The 12,653-nt window shown below is 45.0% G+C and overlaps 1 long non-coding RNA gene across 1 annotated transcript; it reads left to right on the forward strand.

Moving 5' to 3' along the window:
- The first annotated feature begins 2,112 nt into the window (after window positions 1-2,112).
- LOC118111171 lies at window positions 2,113-11,442 on the forward strand. Its single transcript, XR_004697054.2, has 3 exons — window positions 2,113-2,356; window positions 6,048-6,312; window positions 10,541-11,442. It is a non-coding gene; the product is annotated as an uncharacterized LOC118111171 (long non-coding RNA).
- The last annotated feature ends 1,211 nt before the right edge of the window (window positions 11,443-12,653 follow it).

Consider the following 12,653-nt stretch of genomic DNA (forward strand, 5'->3'; position numbering starts at 1 on the left):
TGTTTGGACTAGACTCCATTATCTGCATGTGTCAGGACTGTCCGTGCTCGACAGATAACCTATTCCCCCTCAGATGAGCACTAACTCAGCTTTGTTACACCTCGTGCCTGATAAGACGGAAGTCAAAGTCGATGATCAGTTATGACACCAGGCAAAAACAACCAACACCTATTTAGTTAAACACTTCCTATCAACTGCAGTTTTGTTCCAGCCATAAACATGAGTGAGAGCCGTGTAGGTTTGTATTGAATGAACTGCTCAGATGACTCAACTCCACACTCGCACATGATCTATGAGCTTTAACACACATTCTGCCCTTGGCTGGGCTAACAGGGGAGAATATTAGGAAGAGTGGAGAGCCAGAGGCGATGAGGTGACAGTAGCCAGGTAAAGCATACGGAGGTAATCTAATAGGACATGTAAAAGGGCCCCTCCTCATGGCTTATTCATTTCAGGGGATGCCATTACTGTGAATGGCATGGGCTGTGTGAGGGATATGCTGGCGGGGGCATTTTCCCTGGTGTCATAGAGTGCAGAGGAGAGGACAGATGCTGCACGGCTCGGCACACTGATGCAGCAGCAGTGCTGCATGCAGATCTTTCATGCAGGGGAGTGATGCTTCACACTCAGCTGATTACAGTTTTTTGTGTGATGCATAGCTATGATTCGTACGGACACTGACTGATAGGGACAGCGTGATGTAGATGATCCCCAAACGTCAGAGATGCTCCATTACATGAGTTTGCTGATTCAGTAAACTGCACCAGCACTGATGTATTTTATAAGAGCATAGCTGCAAAGCCCACAAACGTACAAGCGTACATCTTGTCTAGGTGGATTCAGGGTTAATGTGAGAGGCATGCAGCTCTTAATTTTGCACCAGAAGATAAATGATCCCAAGGTTCAACCGGGGGCCCAGGCAGAACAAAGTCATTCAAAAATAAAAAAATAAAAAGCCTCGCTCCTGCAGTGAGAAGCAGAGCGTGCTGGGCTGCACTGCTGCAGAGAACAGCCAAGATGCTGATACCTCAAATGCACACAATTTAAGATGGAGCAACCGTCATCCATACGAAGCGCATGCAGAGCAGCGCACCACGTCATCACTGAAAGCGGGGAAACGTACCGCCGGGTGCGCTTTTTGTGAGGTGAAGTATTGCAGAAAGAGAAGTTCAACCTTACTGGCTGACTAAATGATGGATGATCTCACTCTCGCAGAGTTGTGCAACGCGCAAAAGACAAATTTGGTTGGTCAAGACATTTCTATGTTTTAGCGCACTGCAGAATAGCACCAGTAGAGCAGTGCATCTTGGGTAATGAAAGGTAGGTAGATTAAGGACATTTTAGATAGTGACATTCACCTACTGATTTCATGATTATTGCTCATATGTCATAATTTGTGGTGCCAATCCAGTGGTTTACCTTCTGAGGTTTTTTAAACATACCTGGTTGAATTATGGTTCCTAACACTGACTCAATAAATCACTTTCTTTTTTCTTACAATAACACCTAGCGATATAATTTTGATTTAGCAGCGGTGATCAAGTCTTTAATCTTTCATGGACTTTTTCAAATCAGATGATATTTTTTCAACTCATTCCTGGAATAAAAAACCCATCCAGGCATTTTAAGAGGAAATTAGATTTCAGAGATATCGTGACAAGTTCCAAAGCACAGCAGAGCACATGGCCTCTCTGAGGGGCAAACTATTCCTCATTGAGGGTTGAGCACACTCATTTCTCAAAGCAGCTTTTGCTGTATAGTGTGAAAATTAATAAAAGGAGTATGGAGAATAGTGTGTGTGTGTGTGTGTGTGTGTGTGTGTGTGTGTGTGTGTGTGTGTGTGTGTGTGTGTGCATGGAGGGGGTCTCTCTTGTGAGGAGTCCTTTACACTGATGGTTCTTTGGGGGGGGGTGAGGAAAGCAAGGGAGGGGAGGTTTGCTGAGGAGGACAGGGAGGAGAGAGGGGCGGACTGAGGATGTGCACACACGCACACACACATACTGACCCTGGAGGTTGCATTCCCCTTTAAAAGTCCCATCCCACTCAGATACGCAGAGCTCATGCAGGATCTGCTGCGGCAGTGGGGGAACACTGCTGAGCTGTGCAGTTTGCGCTGCCAGCAAGCGTGCAAAGAAGAGGAGGGGGAGCGAGCGCACGCAGGAGGAGGAGGAGGAGTGAGAGAGGGAGAGGGAGAGAGAGAGTGCAAACAATGTCATTCTGTTCAGGAGGCAATACTGCAGTCAACTTTGCCGCGCCATGGAAGCACATCACCAGCGACCAAGAGGCTCAGAGTGAGTGCAGAGAAGTTTTCCTCCTCTCCTGTCAGGGTGCGATGCCGTCCGAGACCCATCTGTAGGTATGTATCTATTTCTTCCCTAGTCTCATTTACCTTATATGCTGTCTCCTTGCATGTCTTCTGCTTTGCACATACACTCCACTTCTTAAATCCGCCAATAATGTCGGTTTGCATGCCTGCAGTGTTGGAGCTCCCGGCTGCTTCCGTCTCATCAGTTTCAGCCTCCTCTGCACCAGCAATAACCAGGCAGCAGCCAGCCAGACAGCCAGTCAGTTAGCATTCAGACTCCGCTGCTCCCTCATCCATGTTTTACACATGGTACAGGCTTGAAATAGCAGCCGGCGTGTCAGATAGCGGCTGTTTAAGAGGACTCGCCATTTGACACAAGGACAATAGGTAAAAACAAACCATAATGCAAAGAGTTCCCTCCACTAAAGGAGATTTCTAACTGCGGACTTTCCTTTTAGGAGAGTACAGATAGTCTTTACTTTTCTCATAGTTGTGGGGTTCTGTTTAGCAGCTTCTATTAGTTGTGAATATGGTGCTGGAAACTGGCAGGAAGGATTTATTGTGTCAGTGGTCCTGTGCTGAAATGAGGAAATGAGCACGCAGCTATAGTGGCCTGCATGGGACAGGGGAGCTGTGGTGCAGTCATGAAGTTGTGCTCGAGCTACCAGGACTTTTAGGCTTATGAGCAGTCGTATGAGAGGAAACCAGGGCAAAGTGCAGCTCTGTGAGAGTCTTTTTGGAGGATTTGGCAAAAAAAAAAAAAACTGCGAGAGAAAGAATATTCAGCTGTCGGCGTATGCGTTAATTTGGATTAAAACAGAAAGGAAAAGGTCTCCACTCTTTCAGTGAGTAATACCTCTGCAGCAACGGGATCTCAGCAGCTCTCTGCTCTAAAAGTAAATGTTGCCACTTTCATTTTTTATACTACATTGCATTGCACATGCTTAACTTTAAGCGTTTTCAAACTCCAGGTAAAATATCTTTAAAAAGCTTCATTTGAAAGTGTTTCATTGTTCAAAATGTGCTCTGAACCCAGTCTGGGCGGTGGGGGTCGGTTCGCCCGTATGCAGGCTCAGCCAGCTCTGGGTTCACCTCAGGTAACTGTGCTAAGACCTTGAAAAAGCCGGCCCTGCGTCGTCAGCTGGCTCTTTGTGAGGCGCAAGTCCAGAGCATCCCTCCTCCGGCCTTTGCATCTCTCCTCACTGCAGGCGGGCGAGTGTGTGTGTGTGTGTGTGTGTGTGTGTGTGTGTGCGAGGGAACACATGCAGTGATAGGGAACTGCACTAAAGGTCCGCGCCACATCCGGAGCCTGACATCATCTTCCAACATCTGCAGTTCTCCTGCTTACACTCTCACCGAGGGTGGGTGCTGCACTGCCAGCAAACGAAATTGCCGCACTCACCTGATGTTCCTTGCACCTCGCTCCTGCCCTCCCCCCACCTCCTATACCCTCTCTTCCCTCCTCCTCCTCCTTCCTTGTCTCCAATTTCTCTACTGTAGTCTCTCTCTCTCTCTTTCTCTCAGAGGTACAGTTGCCCAGCGCAGCACCTCACAAGCATGCTTTGCACCTCTGTGATTCTGTAACCCCCCCCACTTTTTTTCTTTTCTCCTCCACTTACCCCTCCTCTGCTGAAAAAGTATGCAGCACATGCTCTCACTATCCTCCTTGAGCAATTTGCCTGAGTGAATAGAGAGAGAGAGAGGGAGAGAGAGAAGAGAAGAGAGAGAGAGAAGCATGAGCCAGTGAGCCAGCAGCAGAACAGCCATCCTGCAGTGTCCTGCAGCAGCTGGGTTCCTGCAGTGCTGGCTGGTAATAGTACAGATGCACAAGTGCACGCACATGCACACACATACACGCACTCACACACACAGACAAACATGAGCACATCAAGAATATCCTTCTCTCTCAGACACAGACGGTCCTTATGTCACGTGACACACTGGTGGGAAATGTGAGGCAGAGCAGACGGTGTCACTCTGGACCGGACTGAGCCGAGTTCAGACACAGAAAGAGAAAGACACACACACGCACACAGACACACACTATATTCTGCTACACAGGAAGGCAATCGTGAGCTTAGCCGTTTTGCCCCCTCCACCCCCACCCACCCCCCGCAATGGTGCATTGTCCCATTCCAGTTCCGATGATGTAATCAATGCAGCAAGCCTTGAATTTGCTGGGCTAGGGGTTCCCTCCCCCCCCCTGTCCCCTTCCCCCCCAACCTGAGTGACATGATCCAGATGCAAGTGTGAGGCCTTCAAGCTTCATTCTATGTCACCAGGAAGGAGGACAAATAAATTATAAACAGTTCTTTATGCAAATTCTTTTAGCTTTTAAAGAGCAGAAAATAATTCCGTCTGAATGGCCTAGCTTCTTAATGATTGTCCATATTTCACTCTTGTGCACACATATCGTCCGCGCTTCCATAAATTGAGAGCCAACTCAGTTGGTGAAACTACAGCTGGCTCTTTGTCAAAACGCGTCTGTGTTAGTGCAGTGCCGCATCACCACGTCCAATGAATTAATGCAAACTATCTGCAGGCTAATCTCCTGCTCTTCTACAAAGTTGCTCTGCTTCTCTGCCCGCTGTCAGAAGGGAGAAGACAAAAACCTCTGAGCAGAGCTAGAAGTGAGTTATTTCTTGGGCGTAACGTCATAGTGACTTTGCTCTTTCATTGATAAGGTCATCAGTGTGTTGACGGGCTGCAGTGAGGAGCAGCACCAGTGATGCACGGCTCAGGCAGCCAGACTCAGACCATATTAGCAGGTGAGGGTTTTTTTTTTTTTTTGCTGAGCTGGCTCCTGCCGCTGCACCCAGAATCTGCCTAGTGATCAACTTCCACTACAGCAGTGATGAACTAGCATTACCCTGTCTATAGCATCCGAGCAGCTCTGCATAATTAGCGCTCATGCATGGTGATGATCCTGCTGTTTACGTCCAACTGAGCAGCATATCTCAGATCTGTCAGATCGAGGATTCTTCCCCTGCTGCATCCATAAACTGCTTTTAAATTCAGATTTGACATCAAACGTCCCAGCTACAGGAAAATAATAGTGTCTTTCCATATCTTTCACCCATGCTTTCCCTAAGATGTCATATATTTCACACTCATTTGTAATTGATGTGACCTACTGTGAGTTCTGTACAGGACGATTTGATGAATCAGCGGCTTTCATCAGTGTGGTGTGCTGGTGCCCGGTTACAGCTTCTATAAAGTATTCATTCTGCAGGGTTAAAGATTGAGCAGGTCGACGCGCTAATAAGAGTCTGAATGAAAAGGGGGATACTTTCGCTGGATATGAAGACATTAAATTTACTTTAAGGTTAAAGCATTAAAGAGACTGCGAACGGCTTCCGCTTGCTTTGACAGAGACGCTGAAAAAGGGAGAGGAGTGAGGGCCTGCAGCAAGACCGTGATTTCGATATGAATTATGACATTACAACGGTGATGTGGCGAGACAGTGCAATTCATAAAAAAAAATAAAGAAAAAATAAAACTCCTCTCAACACTTTCACAATCAGCTGCCACCAGCGCTCACATCCTCTCGGCTTTTTGTAACCGAAACCCGTTCGTCACCCAATCTTAATGCTCCTTCACACAATAATCCCTTCCTGCGTTTTTTAAAGAGTTGAGACCAGAAGCTGGTGCATGCTAACCGACTGGAGCAGGCTGAGTCATGCTGGGTCTTTTCTGGGTTTCCCCCCTCTCTGATCCTCTGCTCCTCCCCCCTCTGGCCTAGGAGCAGGCTCACACACCAGGTCCGGCTGTTGGTGGTGCGCTGGAACATGCCTTGACTTGTTGTGCTGCCTGAGAAGAAAAGAGAGCGAGAGAGAGAGCGAGAGAGAGAGAGAGGCAACGACACAGAGAGAGTGAGAGGAGACTCAGTTTGCCTGGGTTAAGAGGAGAGCCCTGCAGCAGCCGTGGACAGACTCCTCTCCATGTCAACACTCACTGAAGACGATTGTGGATGGAGGAGCGCCACTGACGCCTCGACGCTCACTGGGGTGAGTGACACAAACAAGCTTCCGACATATAATGTTGCAGCAGAGCACGTGTGTGAATGTCAAGGTTAATTGTTGCAGCCGACAGGAGCTGCAGCGACACCTCTACTCTGACTAAAACTTCAGGAGCACTGGTTAGTGTGGGGAACTCAAAAGGCCTTCAGATCTTAATGACGGCTGAAGGTGATTAATGAGCAACAATGTGAAGTGTGCGGCTCTCCAGAGCTGTGACGGCGTCCAAGCCGAGTCCTGATGCTGGATCCATGACGCCATGGTAACTGTACAAAAGGTTACCACCAGATACACCCAAACACACAACAGGCCTTTTCCACCAAGGTGAACCTGGAGCCAGGGCTGATTCACCGTATAGCCACCGTCATTGCGTCACTCTATACGTCTCTGATTTCCCAGTAACACTCGCACATCAACAACTACAGAGAGAACAAGGACACACAGTTTGTCTCCTCCGTGGACGACTGCTCCCCCGCTTGGGTTCCATAGCAAAAATATTTAATCGTCTTTGCAGGCTACACACGACACAAGCACCATTTATTAAACAAATGGTGGTCACGATGTTTTGATTGGACATATGTGCCTCGACTGCGGGCCCGGTCACACATACGGAAATGTTTCAGTGGCGAACCCTCGGCTCTTGTTCACTTCCAATCCTGTGGTGTGGCAAATCGCAGCGTGGCTTCGCATTGGAATTCAATTTTGGTGAACTTTGACCGACCATATTTGCTTAGCGTCCACATTAGTGTGTTATCGGGCCTTTAACCAGTTCTTTCTTCGAGATCAGCAAAGTGTTGGTGCCACCGACCCTTTCACAGATCTGCAAAGACTCAACAATCATGGTTTGACCAGATCTTGATCCTCGTAGAGCAGGACTGCGGCTGATGTTATTATATATTGTTCAATTTCCATCAGGCACCCGGCCGGCCGCCTCTCCTTCCTTAAACCAAAGAGATTCACACTTTCTCGTTTCTCAAAGCTAATTTGCAGAGAGCAGATTTGAATGTCTGCTTACAAAGCGGCAATCAGTCGCGGCTGGCAGAAAATTTATATAGGTCTCAGACTCAAAAGAAGCATCATTATAGTGTCTGAGACTCGGAGCGTCATTAGATCCCAGAGACTGTGCAGATAAAGACGACCTTATCTGTGACACATGTTACAACTACGGTGACACACTCATGAGGGCCTGTCACAACGCAAACACATTAATGACTCAAGTGAGTCAGATGATAATCATTAAGTGTCCCATGCATCCCGTGTGTGTGCGTTGCCAAGCAAGGCGATAGTTACTGGGGCAAGTCTGTATTCTGGTAACCAGGGGTTGTGCGCTCTGTGTGTAGGACTCAAAACCCATTGAATTATTGACACACTAGACTGATAAGTGAATACTGATCAAATAAATACAGGCTCCTAAAAGTAAAACAAAACAAAACAAAAATAAGGCAGAGAAGACACGTCATAAACTGGGTACTACTACTTCTATCAAGTTGAAATACTTTTAGTGTTTTATTTATAATTGTTAACTTGAAATCAAATACACACCCTCGTGGTACGTAAACCTCACACGAGACTAAGCCCGAGCGCCAGGCCTGCAGTGTGTGTGTGTGCGTGTGTGCGTGTCATGTGTAGCACTGTTCAGAAACATGGTCCTACAGTAAATACTAATGTCATTGTTGGCCATAAGATGATTAGGTGTGTGGAATGGGAGCGGAGCAGGAGAGCAGGACTGTTTGAGGGCTGTTAGCCGGCACTGCAACACTCACTGAGGAGAGGATGTGAAGTAAAGAGTGGAGGGTTGGTGATAGCAGGGTGAGTTTGTTTTTTTTCCCTGACAGCAGAAGGATGCAGTGTGTTCAGAATGTGTAGGTGGGTCTAGGACTGGTGTGTGTGTATGCTGTATGTGTGCAAATGTGTCTGTTTGAATTGTGTGATAAGATAGAAAATATATACGCCGCTGTTGAACAGAATTGTTTCCTGTAGGTTGAACATGTCATGAGCTGTTGACTCATAAAAGGAGCGTTGCTGATGTAACCACAGATATCTTAGTAACTTAAACAAATGCTGCTCTAAGACAAACACTGTTTGCATTATGGGATATATAACATTTCACACATGTGAAATGCATTTACTCAATCAGAGATGATTCAGTCAATTAGCTGATATGCACAAATCTAAATCTAATAAAAACTTTTTTAACAATAAAATGCTAAATATGGTTTGATATTTTTCCTTTCCTTTTTCAAATTAACGTTATATTTTTGTGCATTTGGACTTTTGAATTAACAAAACTAAACATGTGAAGGTGTCACATTATAAGACTGAAAGTGAAAAAAGAATCTGCAGATCAATCAATAATTCAAATAATCATTAGTTACAGCTCCACAAAGAGTTTTATGAAGTTAATTTTAATAGCTACAAAAGTATAATGTGCTTATGCTGTGCATGGCTTAGACATGAGAGGAACACTAATGCGAGGATGCATTAGTGTTCATGTTTGAGCCATCTTAATGCATGAGATTTGACTATAAAGTAGTTACATATATGTGTGTGCGTGTACAGTATTACATTTTTTATGATTGTGTTAATATTTAATCAAACAATTTTATATTATGGATTAAAAATAGGATAGGAAAATAGGAAACATCAGGTAAATTATTATTTCTTCAGAATCTGTAAAGTAAGGTCAATTTAATTAAATTAAATGTTTTTTTAATATCTATATAAAAGCCTAAAGAAGACAGATCAATCAATGATTAGAATAATCATTCGTTACAGCACTGATCATGTTGAAAACAGAAGTCTAAATGGAGGTGTACTAAACAGGACTTTTAAACTGGCAAAGCTTAATCTATGTGCTTCTTGGTTCTCGACTAAAATACTTTCATTATTTTAATTCATCCACTCCTCAAACACATATTCCCCATTCGCTTTCTGTTTGGCCGACAGTACCGAAATAGGAAGATATAATTCTGCCCATAAAAGCTGAGCCCAGCCTGAGGCCTGAGACATATTTGTTGGCAGGTTTGTGAGTCGAGGCTCGTCGCTGCTGCTGCTGCTGCTGCTGCTGCTGCTGCTGCTTTGCCGTCTGAAGCCGTGAGGCGGCCGCTCGTTCATTTAGTGAACCGGGTGTTGTTTCCACTGGCATTCTTCAATCCTGTATTAGGGATTACATCAAGCCCTGAGCAGGAAAAATTCCTGTCATCATGTGCTCAGCGAAAGCAGCGTGAGGCTGCACCACAAAGACACAAAGAGACACAGACGCAGCTGTTGGGTGTCTGAAAGAAGGTCAAGCCGTCTCTTTTGTTTGAATGAGGACATCACTTGTATCCGTACATGCAAGACAGGGGCAGACAAACACTCGGTGCATCAATATGTGTGAGATTTTACACACTGTTCCTAGAAATATCAGAGGTTTCTTAGATATCAGATATGGTCAAAATGCTCAAACCACCACAGAGGCCAGGAATTTTCAGTTATACAACCAAACAATGTGTCATAAAAGACATGGAGGACCACAAATAGCCTCGCTGTGGATTTAAAGCTACACCAGACTGAGGACGTTCGGCCAACTGTGTGTCCCTCCCGACCCGTTCTCTGTCTCCTCCATGCTTCCCTCTCCTCCCTCATTTGGTGATGACTACAGTACAGATCGCTCTCGAGTGTCCATGCTGTCCTGACAGCAAAGCACAGTCCACAGGGAGAGGACAGTATGGAGCGGTCAGCTGGCTCAAAATAGCACGGCAGCCAGCAAACGCAAGTGACAGCACTGGGATTTTAGCTGTTACCCGTTTAGGAACATTAACACTCTTTCACAATATGGCCTTCGTGTGAATGGAGCCACACACTAGTACAAGAGAGCTGAGACAAACATCTTTTTTTGTTGCAAAATAATGAGTCATAGTAAGTCTATTCTTAGTTTGGGGGTGTTTGTGTGTGTCCAAGTTGTGTGCACCTAAAGTGATGCTGCACCAATCATGAGAAAAGTATGAAGGATCTGTTTGGGAACAGGCTTTGGGTCACTTTGGGCTGAGGAGTGCACACTCATCAATGCATCACAGTTACATAAACGCTGAGGAAGGGGGAGCACAGAGCCTCTTAGAATCTTAATTTTAGATTTGTAGGATTTATTTTAAAATCTACATCGTAATGTATCTGAGGAAGATGGGTTGATTCCAAGAACCACTTGTTACTCAATCATTGTTTCCTGCTTCTCTTATAGGGCCTGTTGGCAACAGGACCACCCCACCCCCCCAGGTGGGTGAGACCGTTGCCTTCCAGCCACCACCACCACCACCACCACCACAAAGCCGGACATGAAAAGAGCCGATCGTCCATGGTGCCAGACTCACAGGTGGAAGTGCACGGCGAGGAGAAGAGCGAGCGAGAGGGAGGCAGGCGGGGGAACGGATCTGCTCGGACGCGGGTGCTGTGGGTGTTTCTATGGCAGTGTCTTAGCTGGTTGTTGTGAGGAGTGAGAACGAAGCAATCAGCAAGTATACTGCCGCAGAAATTCTTCGCAATAAGAGGCCCAGGGACCGCAGCCATCACCGGGAGAAAAAACGAGAGGGAGGAAAGAAAAGAAAAAAGACCTAAATCAGCACTGTAGCAAACAAGGATCCTGCTGCTACTGTAAGTTTTAACACGTGTGCTGACGCAGTAGAAAATAACAGGAGCAGAGGACACGTTGGAGAGAGATTGACCGAGAGCATGACCCACTTTGTTTACAGCCACTTACATATTTACTGTCTGATCAATGCATCAAACTTCTGCCCTCTGGTCGGTATTTTTATGATCCTCTGCTGCCATCTTGTGTCTGAAACCTCCCAGCATGCATTTCTTCATCAAACACTGCATCAATCTGAAAAACCCATGATGCGTTTGAAACAACCTGAAATCCCAGTCATTAAGAAACTTTTACTTAGTTTACCATGATGTGATTTTTGATATATTTCAGTTGCAGATGCATTTTGTTTTCTTTAAACAACTTCCTGTATGTTACCAAAATAAATGGTGAATATGTATTAATATAAACCCTGATGTATTAGTTGTAGCCTAATCATGTATTCATGTCACATAATCAAACTGTACCACACAACAGAATAAATAAAAGTTACAGAGACAGTGTTATGAATCTGTTTTGTTTGTTTTCACAGTACATGTGTGTTTTGTAACTGGAAAATATGATGATGTACAAACCACATTGGAAAAGCTCTTTGAAAATATGATGTTGCCATGTGAACGCCGTAGGGTGCAGATGAGCCAGAACAGCCAACTTCATGCCATGCCAGGTGCACTCTAATTTAGTCTTACACACACACACACACACACACACACACGCAGCTGGATGTATGCTGTGCTCCTGATTTATGATCAGATAGATATTTTCTCAAGAATCACAGAATCGTTTGTTGGTCTGTTGTAAACACTGCAGCTTTGTTAGTCATCGGGGACTCTGATGATAAATGCAGATGAGTGTGTGTCTGCAGCAGACTGCAGGGAAAAGACCTGCATGCCTCTGCATTGCTGTAAACACACAAACAGAAGCGGGGGCCATTGTTTCTGAAGGTGCAGCAGTGCAGGAGCAGTAAAGTTCTGCTGTCACACAAGGTCACTGGTTTTTACGGCTTTAAATCTTCCTACGCCTCTTCCTCTACTACAGCTCTTTGGTAAAACCCAATAAAGTTTGTTAAAAGTGTTCACCAGTTCACAATACAACACAATGCAGGGGAATATAAAGACCTAACTGTGCTATAATTATTAGTCAATTAAATCAAAATAAATTGTCAACAATTTTGAGATTTAGTTTTCTTACCCTGAGGATTTATAGTATTGTTTTGACTAAATGAGAAGATATCACCTCGAGCTCTGAGAAATGTTAAAGGCTTCATTTCACTTTTTGACATTTTATCTAGCAAATGTTTTTTAATGAATCACCAAACAATATAGAGAAATAATGAAAAATATTAGTTAGTTGCACTCCTATTGATAACGTTTTGAGATGTTTACCTAGTTTACAGCTTGATTTACTGGTTTCCAGTTGCCTTTAGTCATTTTAACAGTAACACTGAGCTGAGGTTTTAAATTCTCTTAATTGCTTTAAAGATAAAAATGACCTGGCACTGGCACCATCTAATCTTTTAGATTGTCGATCGGATTACGCTCATATCCGCTCGCTGAGGTCCCTAAGTGCTGGTTTTGTTGAACATGCTGCACTCAAACTACGAAAAACACAGTGAAGCAGTTTTCTGTGATGAGCACTTAAGACACATACTGCCACTACGTATCAGAAATGCATCCTGTGGCAGTGCATTTAAACAAATTGCTCAGAACTT

The sequence above is a fragment of the Hippoglossus stenolepis genome, chromosome 6 (genome assembly GCF_022539355.2).
Source record: "Hippoglossus stenolepis isolate QCI-W04-F060 chromosome 6, HSTE1.2, whole genome shotgun sequence".
Taxonomy (NCBI): Eukaryota; Metazoa; Chordata; class Actinopteri; order Pleuronectiformes; family Pleuronectidae; genus Hippoglossus; species Hippoglossus stenolepis.